The following is a 12,717-nucleotide window of genomic DNA, read 5'->3' as shown; positions in this document are numbered from 1 at the left end:
TCCTAATACAAAGAAACAATCTTCCAAATCCGGTCTAACGCACTCTCTCACAATCAAACTCGACGAAAAGAATTTCCTTCTTTGGAGCCAACAAGTTAACGGCGTCATCACCGCACACAACTTGCATCGATTCGTGGTGAATCCTCAGATCCCGCTTCAATTCGCCTCCGTTACAGATCGATTGGATGGAAATAACTCAGACGAGTATCAACAATGGTTGTTCAAGGACCAAACGCTATTCACATGGCTTCTTTCTACTATCTCCGATAGCGTTCTACCTCGCGTTCTAAACTGTAAGCATTCTCACGAAGTCTGGGAAACAATTCACAAATACTTTAACTCAGTTCTTAAGTCTCGTGCGCGTCAATTGAGATCGGAATTAAAGAACACCAAGAAACACGGCAAATCCGTCAATGAATATCTCCTACGAATCAAATCAATCGTCAATTCACTAATTGCAGTTGGAGATGCTGTTTCTGTTCAAGAACAGGTTGACGCGATTCTTGAAGGATTACCAGAGGATTTCAATTCCTTCGTAATGATGATCTATAGCAGGTTTGAAACTCCAACTGTTGAAGATGTAGAAGCTCTACTCCTTCTTCAAGAAGTTCAATTCGAGAAATTCAGGCAAGAATTAGCTAACCCTAGCGTCTCTGCAAATGTCGCTCATACTGAAGTTAACTCCAATGAACCAGTAATGGATACCACTGCTCAAGAATCAGAAACGCAACATTACAATGCCACTGCAAGTCGAGGTAGAGGACGGGGAAAAGCAAAAGGTCGAGGACGAGGCCGTGCGCAAAATTCACACAACAATGGAAAAGTCCAATGTCAAATCTGTGACAGGCCCAATCATGATGCAACTATTTGCTGGTATAGGTATGATTCTTCCACCTCTAAACCTCAAGCTCGTGGTTACAATGCCTCCCCAAACCCTAGACCTGCACACTTTAACCCATATGATCGTCCATCTGCACATTTAGCTATTCCACAATACTATGCACCTGATGGATAATTTTCGCAAGTGAACGAATTACCACGTAGTAATAAAAATATCGATCCACAGGGATTGTGTGATTAAACTAGTCGAATAGTGCTCATAAACATTATGCAAGAAATACACATAAATTGGGGGTATGTTGAGTGATGAATTGTTAGAAAACGTGCTTTGATATAATGGAAAAGCGAGGTAGAATCATCGGAATCGCCTAGTCTATAGCTAAACCACATGCAATCTACTATATCATAGGAATCTACTCAAGTGTTCACAACTAGATCGACAAATTAGTGAATCGCAATCTCTTGTCAAAATCCACTCTATTCGTTGTCGATACTCCCCCGATCTCTCGGGCGGAAGCTACCTACAACGAATGATATTAACGCGCGTCAATCGTTCGCTACACTCTATGTCTCAATCTCTCGACCGGAAACACTCGAGCGCTCAATGCAATTCAGTTCAGAAATTAAATCAATACTCTCGCACGTGACTTAACTCGAAATCATTACAACACTAATGAAGGATTATAAAGCATTAAGCATCGAATTGCATTAAATCAACACTATGAACAGAGTAGATCCTTACACATATAGCAGATTACAACTGATCCATCTACATCCTAGACTATCCTAGATCCTACCTCCAAAGAAGCTTAGCTCCTCATCTCCCTTCGTTCGCGTCCTAGCTTCAACGTCATGGCTTGTGAATCCATGCTATCGATGTGCTTGGAGCTATCCTCTGGAGTCTTGAATCCCAATCTTGAAGTTTCCAAACCCAGAATGTAGATCAAATTTGCAGAATTTTCCAACTCCAAAACAGAATTATGCAGAAACCATATATACTGAACGCAACCACGCCGCGCGCCAGATCTATCACGCCGCGCGTGGTTGCAGATCCATCAGCTACGCCGCGCGTGATAACGGTATCACGCGGCGCGTGATCAAGTCAGAGAGCAGTCTTCTTCTTGAACAAGGCTTCACGCCGCGCGTGGTCAGGTATCCCGCCGCGCGTGATCAGAGTGAAAATCTTGGCTCCCTGTGAGCTCCATCACGCGGCGCGTGATGGGCTACGCCCCCAACATAGTGAAAAACATCCATTTCCTGCAATTTTTCCTGTTTTCTTGCAAAACAAGTAATCAAGCTTATGGTTAGATTTCTCTTATATTTATTGCTAAAAACCTACTAAAATGCATCCAATGTTGCTAAAATAGGCCTGGATTAGAGAGTGTGACGATTCGTCATCACAACCCCAAACTTAAACCTTTCCTTGTCCTCAAGGAAACAACTTTTACCTCAAGCTTTTGTGTCAAGACCTTGGCATTTTCCTTAAATTCACTCGAATCATACATACGTGAGAATCACCTGATGATCAATGATCCACCTGCAAACAATGCTCAATTGCACAATCGTTCCCGCAAGACATTTTCAAGTAGTTCACACTTTTCGACCAAGGCTCCATGATTTCATCACACTACTCACATGCACTCTCCAGTTTTTGGTAATTCACTCAAATCAACACCTCAATGCAAGTCAACAATAATTTTGCAAGTAGTCTAAGAATTCATTCGGTTCACTTTGTGCACACACATTAGAGGTCTTTTAGGGTTATAACGTGGCTTGGCTAGGGTGGATGGTGACATTTTGGATAAGTAGTAGAAAAACTTGGAGTTAGATCCCCCTATTAGTCAAAGAACATTTTCATAAACCAAACCCCTTTTGAAATATAGTGAACTAGAGAAATTTTTCACATCATCAAACAAAGTTTTGCAATTCTTTTGAATTCAAGGCTATCACTTCTTTTCCATATTTTTTTTGTTTTTGTTTCATATTCATTCATCGTGTTTGTTTTTTTTTTTTTTTCTTTTCCATTTTCTTCTTTTCTTTCTCTTCTTCTTTGCCTTGCAATTTTTGAAATTTTTCAATCAAAACTTTTATAAGTTCTCTAGTACCCTCACCCCAAACTTTATTTGTTGCTAATTCCAAAGAGCAACCCCAAACTTAGTGGTGAGCAATGCGCATCAACCACTAATTAGGTGCCTAACCTCCAAGAAAGTCATTCCTTTTTTTCTTTAAAATGTTCTTAAGGTTGTGCAAAATAACATATTATTTTTCAGCTCAAATTGGTTAAGCAAGGGATAATTATATGTAAGGGTGGATAAAAAGGCTCAAAGGTACCAAGGAACATGCCTCGTGTGTGCTACAAAAGTACCAATCAAATAAAAAGACGACAAGCAAAATCGAGAGACAATACAAGAGTGGATATCACACATAGAAGAAAAAGGAGTGTTTTGCTCAATACCTCTCGGTTGGGTCGAATCAAAGAACCGGTCAAAAAGTGTGCGTTCCTTTCCTTTGCCTCTTGATCACATGAGTGCAACAAGCTATTGCACTGCAGGTTTCACATATCACACACGGAGAAAATCAAGTAATTGATACTCAAGTAACAAGAAGGAACATGCCAAAATATTGAAACAAACTCTAAAAGTAAAAACCATTCCACAATCAAACAAGACAAAGTTCAAATTTCAAGGTTAAAATAGTACATCCAGCCAAATCCAAGCAACATCAAATTATTATTACAAACCAACAAACGTAAAGTAGCATAAGAGTGAAAGGGAAGAAAGGACCGTAAACTCATGGGTTGCCTCCCATGAAGCGCTTCTTTCTCGTCATTAGCTTGACGCTTCATCATCACAAGTTAGGGAGGATACTTCAACTTTGATTCAACCCGGCTCCTCTTGTTCTCTTCATTCAAAGGAGCAATATTAATATCAATAAGTAATGATTTCGCACTTCCCGAATCACTCTTGAGATCTTCCCCTTTGGTCTTCAAATTGGTTCTTTCCTTCTTACTAGACCGTGATAGAGATTTCTTAGAGCCTTTCTTCACCGAAGCTTTCAATGTTGAAGTGGAAGAATTTTGAGGATTACCAACCGGATTGGGCTCTTCTTCTTTGGCCACCTTGTACAAACAATAGATAGGAACCACACCATCCAAGTCCCATCCTAGGTCGTCATTCACTTTCTCCGCTTCTTTTAACACGTCATTCTCTTCTAGTGGAGTGAGCAAATCACTTATGATCACGGGTTTCCTAGAGTCGCCACCCAAAAACACATACTTCCATTTAGGAGGAAGTTCTTTCAATTCTGGTGGCTTTTTCATCGCCTTTGGCTCTTTCTCCTCTTCTAGGGGGTTATCCAAGTTTTGAAGAAATATTTCAATCTCATGATCCCACTCTTCTTCTTTCTCATCTTTTACCACTTCCTCTAGCACTTCCACTTTGAAACATTCGGCTACCACTCCACAAACTTCAAGGTCTTGGTTCTTGACCCTCTTCATCCTAGGATAAGGCATTCTAGCATATGGTGAAGGAACTTGAGACTTGGGGTCCTTCACAAGAGGTTTCTTGCCTTTCTTGGCACTAGACTCATTCTCCACTCTCTTTTCAACTTCACCCTCATAAACTTTTTCTTCCTTATTTTTTTCTTCTTTCTTATTTTCTTTTCTATCTTCAACTACACCATCCCTCATCTTTTCAACTACACCATTTTTACTCTCATCCTTCTTAGGATTCTCCACTACTTTTTGTGATGAAACTTCTCTACTCCTCAAATTAATGGAATTACAACTTTCATTAAGAGGATCCGTGGTGTATCCACAAAAACTACTTTGAGTTTGTAGAGAAGAGACTTGCCTTGCTAATTGACCCATTTGGTTTTCGAGATTTTTGATGGAGGCTTCATGACGTTTGCTTGACACTTCTTGGTTTGCCTTCATCACCTCAAAATTGCCTTGAGTCATCTTCATGGCTAAGATAAGAGTATCTTCAAAAGATTCAAGGTGATCTTCAAAATGTTGATCTTGAGGAATTGCTTGATTTGGATTAGCTCCATAAGAACAATTCATGTGATTCTTCACTCCAAGATTGTAGGTGTTGAAATGAGGATTATTTTGAAAGGTTGCTTGCACCATACATTGAGCTTCTAGTTGTTTGGTAATGATTTGTAGAAACACATTATTGAACTTGCAACTAGTTAAAAGTGCCTCTTGATTGTATGATTCGAACATGTCTTCCTTCCACTTCACGATTTGCTCGTGCTGTTTTCTCAATCTCAGAATCGAATTCCAGCTCAATTGGACCTGTTCTCCGCATGCACAAGGAAGCACACCAATAGAACGTTCCGGTAGAAAAATATAAAACAGAAAAATAAGGAAAACACAGAAAATATGAACACTATTGCCTTGTCGAATCGATCACAATCCCCGGCAACGGCGCCAAAAACTTGATGGATAATTTTCGCAAGTGAACGAATTACCACGTAGTAATAAAAATATCGATCCACAGGGATTGTGTGATTAAACTAGTCGAATAGTGCTCATAAACATTATGCAAGAAATACACATAAATTGGGGGTATGTTGAGTGATGAATTGTTAGAAAACGTGCTTTGATATAATGGAAAAGCGAGGTAGAATCATCGGAATCGCCTAGTCTATAGCTAAACCACATGCAATCTACTATATCATAGGAATCTACTCAAGTGTTCACAACTAGATCGACAAATTAGTGAATCGCAATCTCTTGTCAAAATCCACTCTATTCGTTGTCGATACTCCCCCGATCTCTCGGGCGGAAGCTACCTACAACGAATGATATTAACGCGCGTCAATCGTTCGCTACACTCTATGTCTCAATCTCTCGACCGGAAACACTCGAGCGCTCAATGCAATTCAGTTCAGAAATTAAATCAATACTCTCGCACGTGACTTAACTCGAAATCATTACAACACTAATGAAGGATTATAAAGCATTAAGCATCGAATTGCATTAAATCAACACTATGAACAGAGTAGATCCTTACACATATAGCAGATTACAACTGATCCATCTACATCCTAGACTATCCTAGATCCTACCTCCAAAGAAGCTTAGCTCCTCATCTCCCTTCGTTCGCGTCCTAGCTTCAACGTCATGGCTTGTGAATCCATGCTATCGATGTGCTTGGAGCTATCCTCTGGAGTCTTGAATCCCAATCTTGAAGTTTCCAAACCCAGAATGTAGATCAAATTTGCAGAATTTTCCAACTCCAAAACAGAATTATGCAGAAACCATATATACTGAACGCAACCACGCCGCGCGCCAGATCTATCACGCCGCGCGTGGTTGCAGATCCATCAGCTACGCCGCGCGTGATAACGATATCACGCGGCGCGTGATCAAGTCAGAGAGCAGTCTTCTTCTTGAACAACGCTTCACGCCGCGCGTGGTCAGGTATCCCGCCGCGCGTGATCAGAGTGAAAATCTTGGCTCCCTGTGAGCTCCATCACGCGGCGCGTGATGGGCTACGCCCCCAGCGTAGTGAAAAACATCCATTTCCTGCAATTTTTCCTGTTTTATTGCAAAACAAGTAATCAAGCTTATGGTTAGATTTCTCTTATATTTATTGCTAAAAACCTACTAAAATGCATCCAATGTTGCTAAAATAGGCCTGGATTAGAGAGTGTGACGATTCGTCATCAGCACCCCCTGCAGATTTTGACTCCATGTCTAGTGCCTCTTGGTACCCTGATTCTGGTGCTTCACACCACCTCACATATAATCCCAACTACTTTGGTTATCGTGCTCCCTATCAAGGTCATGATCAAGTGATGATGGGAAACGGCACAGGTGTGTCTATTGAATCCTTAGGTCATTCTCATTTTATTTCCCCTAATGATCCTAATGTGCATCTTAAACTCACTGATTTATTGCTAGTTCCTGCTATATCTAAAAATCTTCTATCTGTTAGCAAATTTGCTCAGGACAACAATGTAATCTTTGAATTTCACCCTTATAATTGTTATGTGAAATCTCAGGATTCTAAGCAAATCCTTCTTGAGGGCAATGTTGGAGCAGATGGCTTATATCAGTTCAAGCCACTCAATCTCATCACCAACACTGCAGCCAGTTCAAAAGCTCACTCTCAAAATACTTTCCCTGTAAATAAGTCCATTCACTCTAGCTATGTTGATTTTCCAGTTTTGAATAAATCGGTTGGTTGTAACACTGCTGTGTCTTCTGATAAAGTAGATAATGAGTTTCATAAATGGCACCTTAGGCTAGGCCATACTCACAATAAAGCTGTTCAGTCTATATTGCAACTTTGTAAAATTCCTTACTCAAATAAAACTGTCTTAACTTCCTGCACTTTCTGCTGTGTTGGCAAGTCTCACAGACTTTTTTCTCCTTTATCCAATACTGTTTACACTAAACCCTTTGAGGTAATACACTGTGACTTGTGGGGACCAGCTCCCTTCACCTCATACTATGGATACAACTACTATATTACTTTTGTTGACACATACACCAAGTATACTTGGATTTACTTTCTCAAAAATAAATCCGATGCACTACAAGCCTTTACACAATTCTCAGCCTTTATCAAAAACCAGTTTCAAGCTACTATAAAGGCCTTACAATCTGATTGGGGAGGTGAATTTCGCCCTTTTACCACCCTATTAAATGAGTTAGGAATTCAACATAGATTAACATGTCCTCACACATCCCATCAAAATGGAACTGTAGAGAGAAAATACAGGCAAATAGTTGAAATGGGTCTCACTTTACTATCCCAAGCATCCTTACCCCTAAAATTCTGGGACCACAGTTTCACACAAGCTGTATACCTCATCAACAAGCTGCCCACCAGTGCTTTTAATCAATTCAAATCACCTCATCATGCCTTGTTCAAAACACAACCTGATTATAGTCAGTTAAAAGTTTTTGGATGCTTATGCTTTCCTCATCTTAGACCCTACAACAAACACAAACTACAATATAGATCTAGTCCTTGTGTCTATTTAGGAGTCTCTCCTCAACACAAAGGTCACAAATGTCTAGATGAACAAGGTAGAATTTATATATCCAAAGATGTTATATTTCATGAGTCCCAATTTCCATATATCTCTATGTTTCCTAACTCCACTACTAATCCTGACAACTCTGTTAATCCTTTAACCCACTCCATTCTCTCTCATCACATGCCTCAAAATGGTCATTCCTTTTCCATAACCAATACAAACTCAAACTCTGAAAGTAATTCTCTCACCTCACCTAAACAAGCTCCAGGTGACAAAGACATTTACAACCACAATCAAGTGCTTAAAACCAACAGTCCTTCCAACCCCCCCACTTTAACTACAAATAAAGCTCAAAACCTTTCACCAATCACCACTACCCCTCATCACAATGACCACCCTATGATCACCAGAGGCAAAATAGGCAATCTAAAACCCAAAGCCTTCACTGCTGTTCTTGAACCCACCACTGTGAAAAGTGCTCTTGCTGATCCAAAGTGGCTACAAGCAATGCACACTGAGTTCAAAGCTCTTACAGATAGCAACACTTGGTCCTTAGTACCTCTCCCACCTCACAAAAAGGCCATTGGCTGCAAGTGGATTTTCAGAATTAAAGAAAATCCTGATGGAACCATCAATAAATACAAAGCACGCCTAGTAGCCAAAGGTTTCTTACAGACTCCTGGCTTTGATTTTACAGAAACCTTCTCACCTGTGATCAAACCTGTAACCATCAGAATCATTCTAACTCTAGCAGTGACACACAAATGGGTGGTGCAGCAAATTGACATCAACAATGCCTTCTTAAATGGCATCTTACATGAAGAAGTTTACATGAAACAACCTGCAGGTTTTGAGTCCTCTGATAAATCATTGGTCTGCAAATTACACAAGTCCTTATATGGCTTAAAACAAGCCCCTCGTGCATGGTATGAAAGGCTCACTCAAACCTTACTTCAAATGGGATTCATTGCAAGTAAGTGTGACCCTTCACTAATGATTCTTCATCAACAAGGTACTACTACCTATGTGTTAATATATGTAGATGACATCCTCATCACTGGCTCTGCTCCTCATCTCATTCAAGATATCATTCAGAAACTAAATGTCAAATTTGCTCTAAAACAGTTGGGAGAAGTTGACTATTTCTTAGGCATTGAAGTGCACAAAACTGCCTCAGGTGGTCTGTTACTCAATCAAAGTAAGTACATTAGAGACTTGCTATGCAAAACTAACATGGATAACTGCAAGCCCATCGGTTCACCCATGGTCAGCAGCTGCAGACTCAGCAAATTTGGAACAGATGCCCTAACAGATCCTTCCTTATACAGATCTACAGTAGGAGCCCTTCAATATGCAACTTTAACAAGGCCAGACATCTCATTCAGTGTCAATAAAGTCTGCCAATTCATGGCACATCCTCTTGAAACACATTGGAAAGCTGTCAAAAGGATACTTCGTTATCTCAAAGGTACTGCTAATCATGGTCTTCTATTAAGTCCTGCTTTATCTAGTCCACCCTTCTCTTTAAGAGCATACAGTGATGCTGACTGGGCCACTGACCAAGATGACAGAAGATCCACCTCTGGGTCATGCATATATTTTGGATCTAATCTAGTCTCCTGGGGATCTAAGAAACAAGCTCTAGTAGCAAGGTCAAGTACTGAAGCTGAATATAGAAGTATGGCCAATACAACTGCTGAACTGCTGTGGATTCAGTCTCTTTTACATGAACTTCAGGTTCCATATCATACTCCTACTCTCCTATGTGACAATTTAAGTGCTGTATCACTAGCTCATAACCCAATTCTTCATGCAAGAACAAAGCACATTGAGCTTGACATCCACTTTGTAAGGGAAAAGGTACTCTCAAAACAACTACAAGTTCTTCACTTACCAGCCATTGACCAGCTGGCTGACCCACTCACAAAGCCACCGTCTCCTGCTAACTATGCAACAATTCGATCCAAACTCAAGGTGTTCCCTAGTCATGAAACCCCTTGTGTTTGAGGGGGGAATAATAGAATACAATATCAAAATAGAATTGATAGTTAGCAAAATGTATTAGGCAATAAGTAAAATGTAAACAATGATGATGTGGCACAAAGTTGTTACAGTCAGTGCTGATGTGGCACAAAGTTTGTTACAGTCAGTTACACCTAAGAGCTGATGTGGCAATAAGTTTGTTAGGAGTCTGCCAGCTCAGATATTTTAGCAGCTCTATTTAAAGAGTCTGCAACCACTTGTATTTGTGACTTTTGACTAATCAGTTTCAATGCAATCTCTGAGATGCATAATTCATAATTCCAATAATCACCAATTTAACAGGTTTTCAATAATAAGGATAAAGGAGTCTGATCTTCATGTCGACTGGCTCGGCTACGTTTTTTGTATACTGTTTCAGGTGAATAATCATTCTGCAGTTTCTGTTTCTCAACATCAATCGGTTTCCTCAACACTGCCACATCCTTTTTATCTTTCTTTTGAAAGTGAACATACGGAAGAATGCTTTGAAATGCCACTTAATTTGGAGCGGGGTATGGTTGATGGAAAAAATTATCTTTGGACAATCTATATCTCTCGGGACCACTGCCATTTTGTGAAAACAGGAGCGCAAATCACATTTAAAGCCAACCAAAGAGTGATTATGAAGGAATGGGGGATGCACATGCTAACCAAGAAAGACTTGGAGGACTCGGAAGAAGAAAATAAGGATCTGAGAAAATATCATCCTATACTGGTCATTGATAATGTAGAGGAAAGCAACAACAAATTTGAGCCTAAAATCCAGCTTCCTTACAACTGGTTATTATCTGACGAAGATGAAGCCGTGATTGTTGAAACTAAGAGGAAAGATATTGATCTTTCTAATCTAGGCCTTTTGACAAATTAGGTAAACCTTGTTTATCTATGAATTTCTCTTCAATCCCTGCTCGTATATGAATACGTAGCTGTAAAATAGGAAGTTGGATTGCAGATTTACGCAAGGATTGGTGATTATTTTTTCTGAGATCCAGTTATGGTTTCTCTCTTCATGTGTTCTTCTTAGTTTGTGTAGCTAAGTCCGATAGTTTAATTGGAGTTTGTTAAATAGGACTGTCTACAGGAACAAATGTGCAATAAAGTGCAGTAGGGTTTTATACTTCAAAGTGATTATGTTTTTATGCACTTTTCTTTGTCTGTTTTCGATACAATGTTTAGAATTTTTTATTGTTGGATTGGGGTTAGTATTCAGATTGTTTTTAATCATCATGAGTTTTGTCTAATTGGTTATATTTAGTCACACTGCAATTGGTTTCTGTTTTTCCTTCACTTACATATCGTTGAGACTTGCATATGAGACGAAACACTCAAACTAAAATCTTCTTTGTTCCTGCTAAATACAGTCACAAAAATATGTGATGTAAACTAAAATCTTCTTTTTTGGATTGGCTTGTTTGTCATCTCATCTTCATTGTTTCTAATTCCTTCCGAGAAGACTAGTTTGTATTACCTGTCTTTTTCTGCTTGTTAACTATAGCTTTTAGTTTTGTATATTTAGTGGTTCCTGCTGTGTATGTGATAAGATGATAAGTGCAAACCTATATTGCTTGCATGGTTACTCCATTTTAGACCGAGTATCGATACCGGGTACGTACCGGGTACCGGTACGCGTATGGTACTCCCCGGTACGCACCGACGCCGTACTTTTTTTTTTTTTTTTGCAATGGGTACACGTGTGGTACACCAATCCAAAAAAACATGGTTTTTTTTCTTCTTTTTATTTTATTATTAGTTTTTTTTTTATAGGAAGATTTACGTTTTTTATTTGTTTATAATATAAAGTAGCAACTATTGCTAAAAAATAATAACAAAGTAGCCGCCGGAATTATTCACTCATTCATTGAAAAGGAATAGACTAAATTCAAAGAGAGATGAAGATCTAGTTTTTATTCATACCAATCTTCGTCTTCTCTCAAGAAAGAGAAATATTAATACTTATAATGAAAGTGCAACAAAAATGTGCGATATTCGTAGAGATAAATGAGATTTATTTAATATATAGTTGATATTCTTGAAATCGCTAGTCTTTCTCGCGTTGAACCTAACTAGAGGTCACTCTTTTTAGTGATGATGAAGATGGAAATTATTGACTTTTTTTGAGCTAATTGGTTTCTAATTTCATATTTTGATGTTTCGAACGATTTAAATTACATTTAGGCTCTGTTTGGTAACACAAATAAGCTAGCTTATAGCTTATTATATGAGCTTATAAGCTTGTTTCAAAAACTTAGAGGTGTTTGGTAACAAGCTTTTTGTACTAGCTTATAGCTTTTTTTCAGATGCTATTTCAAGTAGCATTTGAGCTTATAGCTTATAGCTTTTTACACTTTATTCCATTTTTACCCTTTAATTTAATAACTACCCACTCTAAAAAATAAACTACCCACTATCAATTATGTAATTTTATATTTAATAACCACTTTAAAAGCTAATTTTACCAAACACTTTAATTTCAATAAGCTAGCTTTTCAGCTATCAGCTATAAGCTAGCTTTTCAGCTATCAGCTAGCTTATCAGCTATCAGCTAGCTTATAGCTTATTTTTACCAAACAGACCCTTATAGTATGGTGTGATCTTTTTTATGTTTAATTATTTGTTTTAACAATATAACTATATATTGTTTAAAAAAAACAATATAACTATATTATTTGATATATATAATTATATTTAAAAAAAAAATTATAGGGACGTACCCGTACCTTAGTTTTTCTAAAAATGACGTACCCCATACCGGTACCGGTACCGGATACTGTTACCGTACCCGCACCCCCGCACCCGGACAACATAGGTGCAAACGAATCTATTTTAGCTAAATCTATATTTGGCTTACTACACTTAGAC

This window comes from Trifolium pratense, linkage group LG6, assembly GCF_020283565.1.
Source record: "Trifolium pratense cultivar HEN17-A07 linkage group LG6, ARS_RC_1.1, whole genome shotgun sequence".
Lineage (NCBI taxonomy): Eukaryota > Viridiplantae > Streptophyta > Magnoliopsida > Fabales > Fabaceae > Trifolium > Trifolium pratense.
This window is presented reverse-complemented; position numbering follows the sequence as displayed.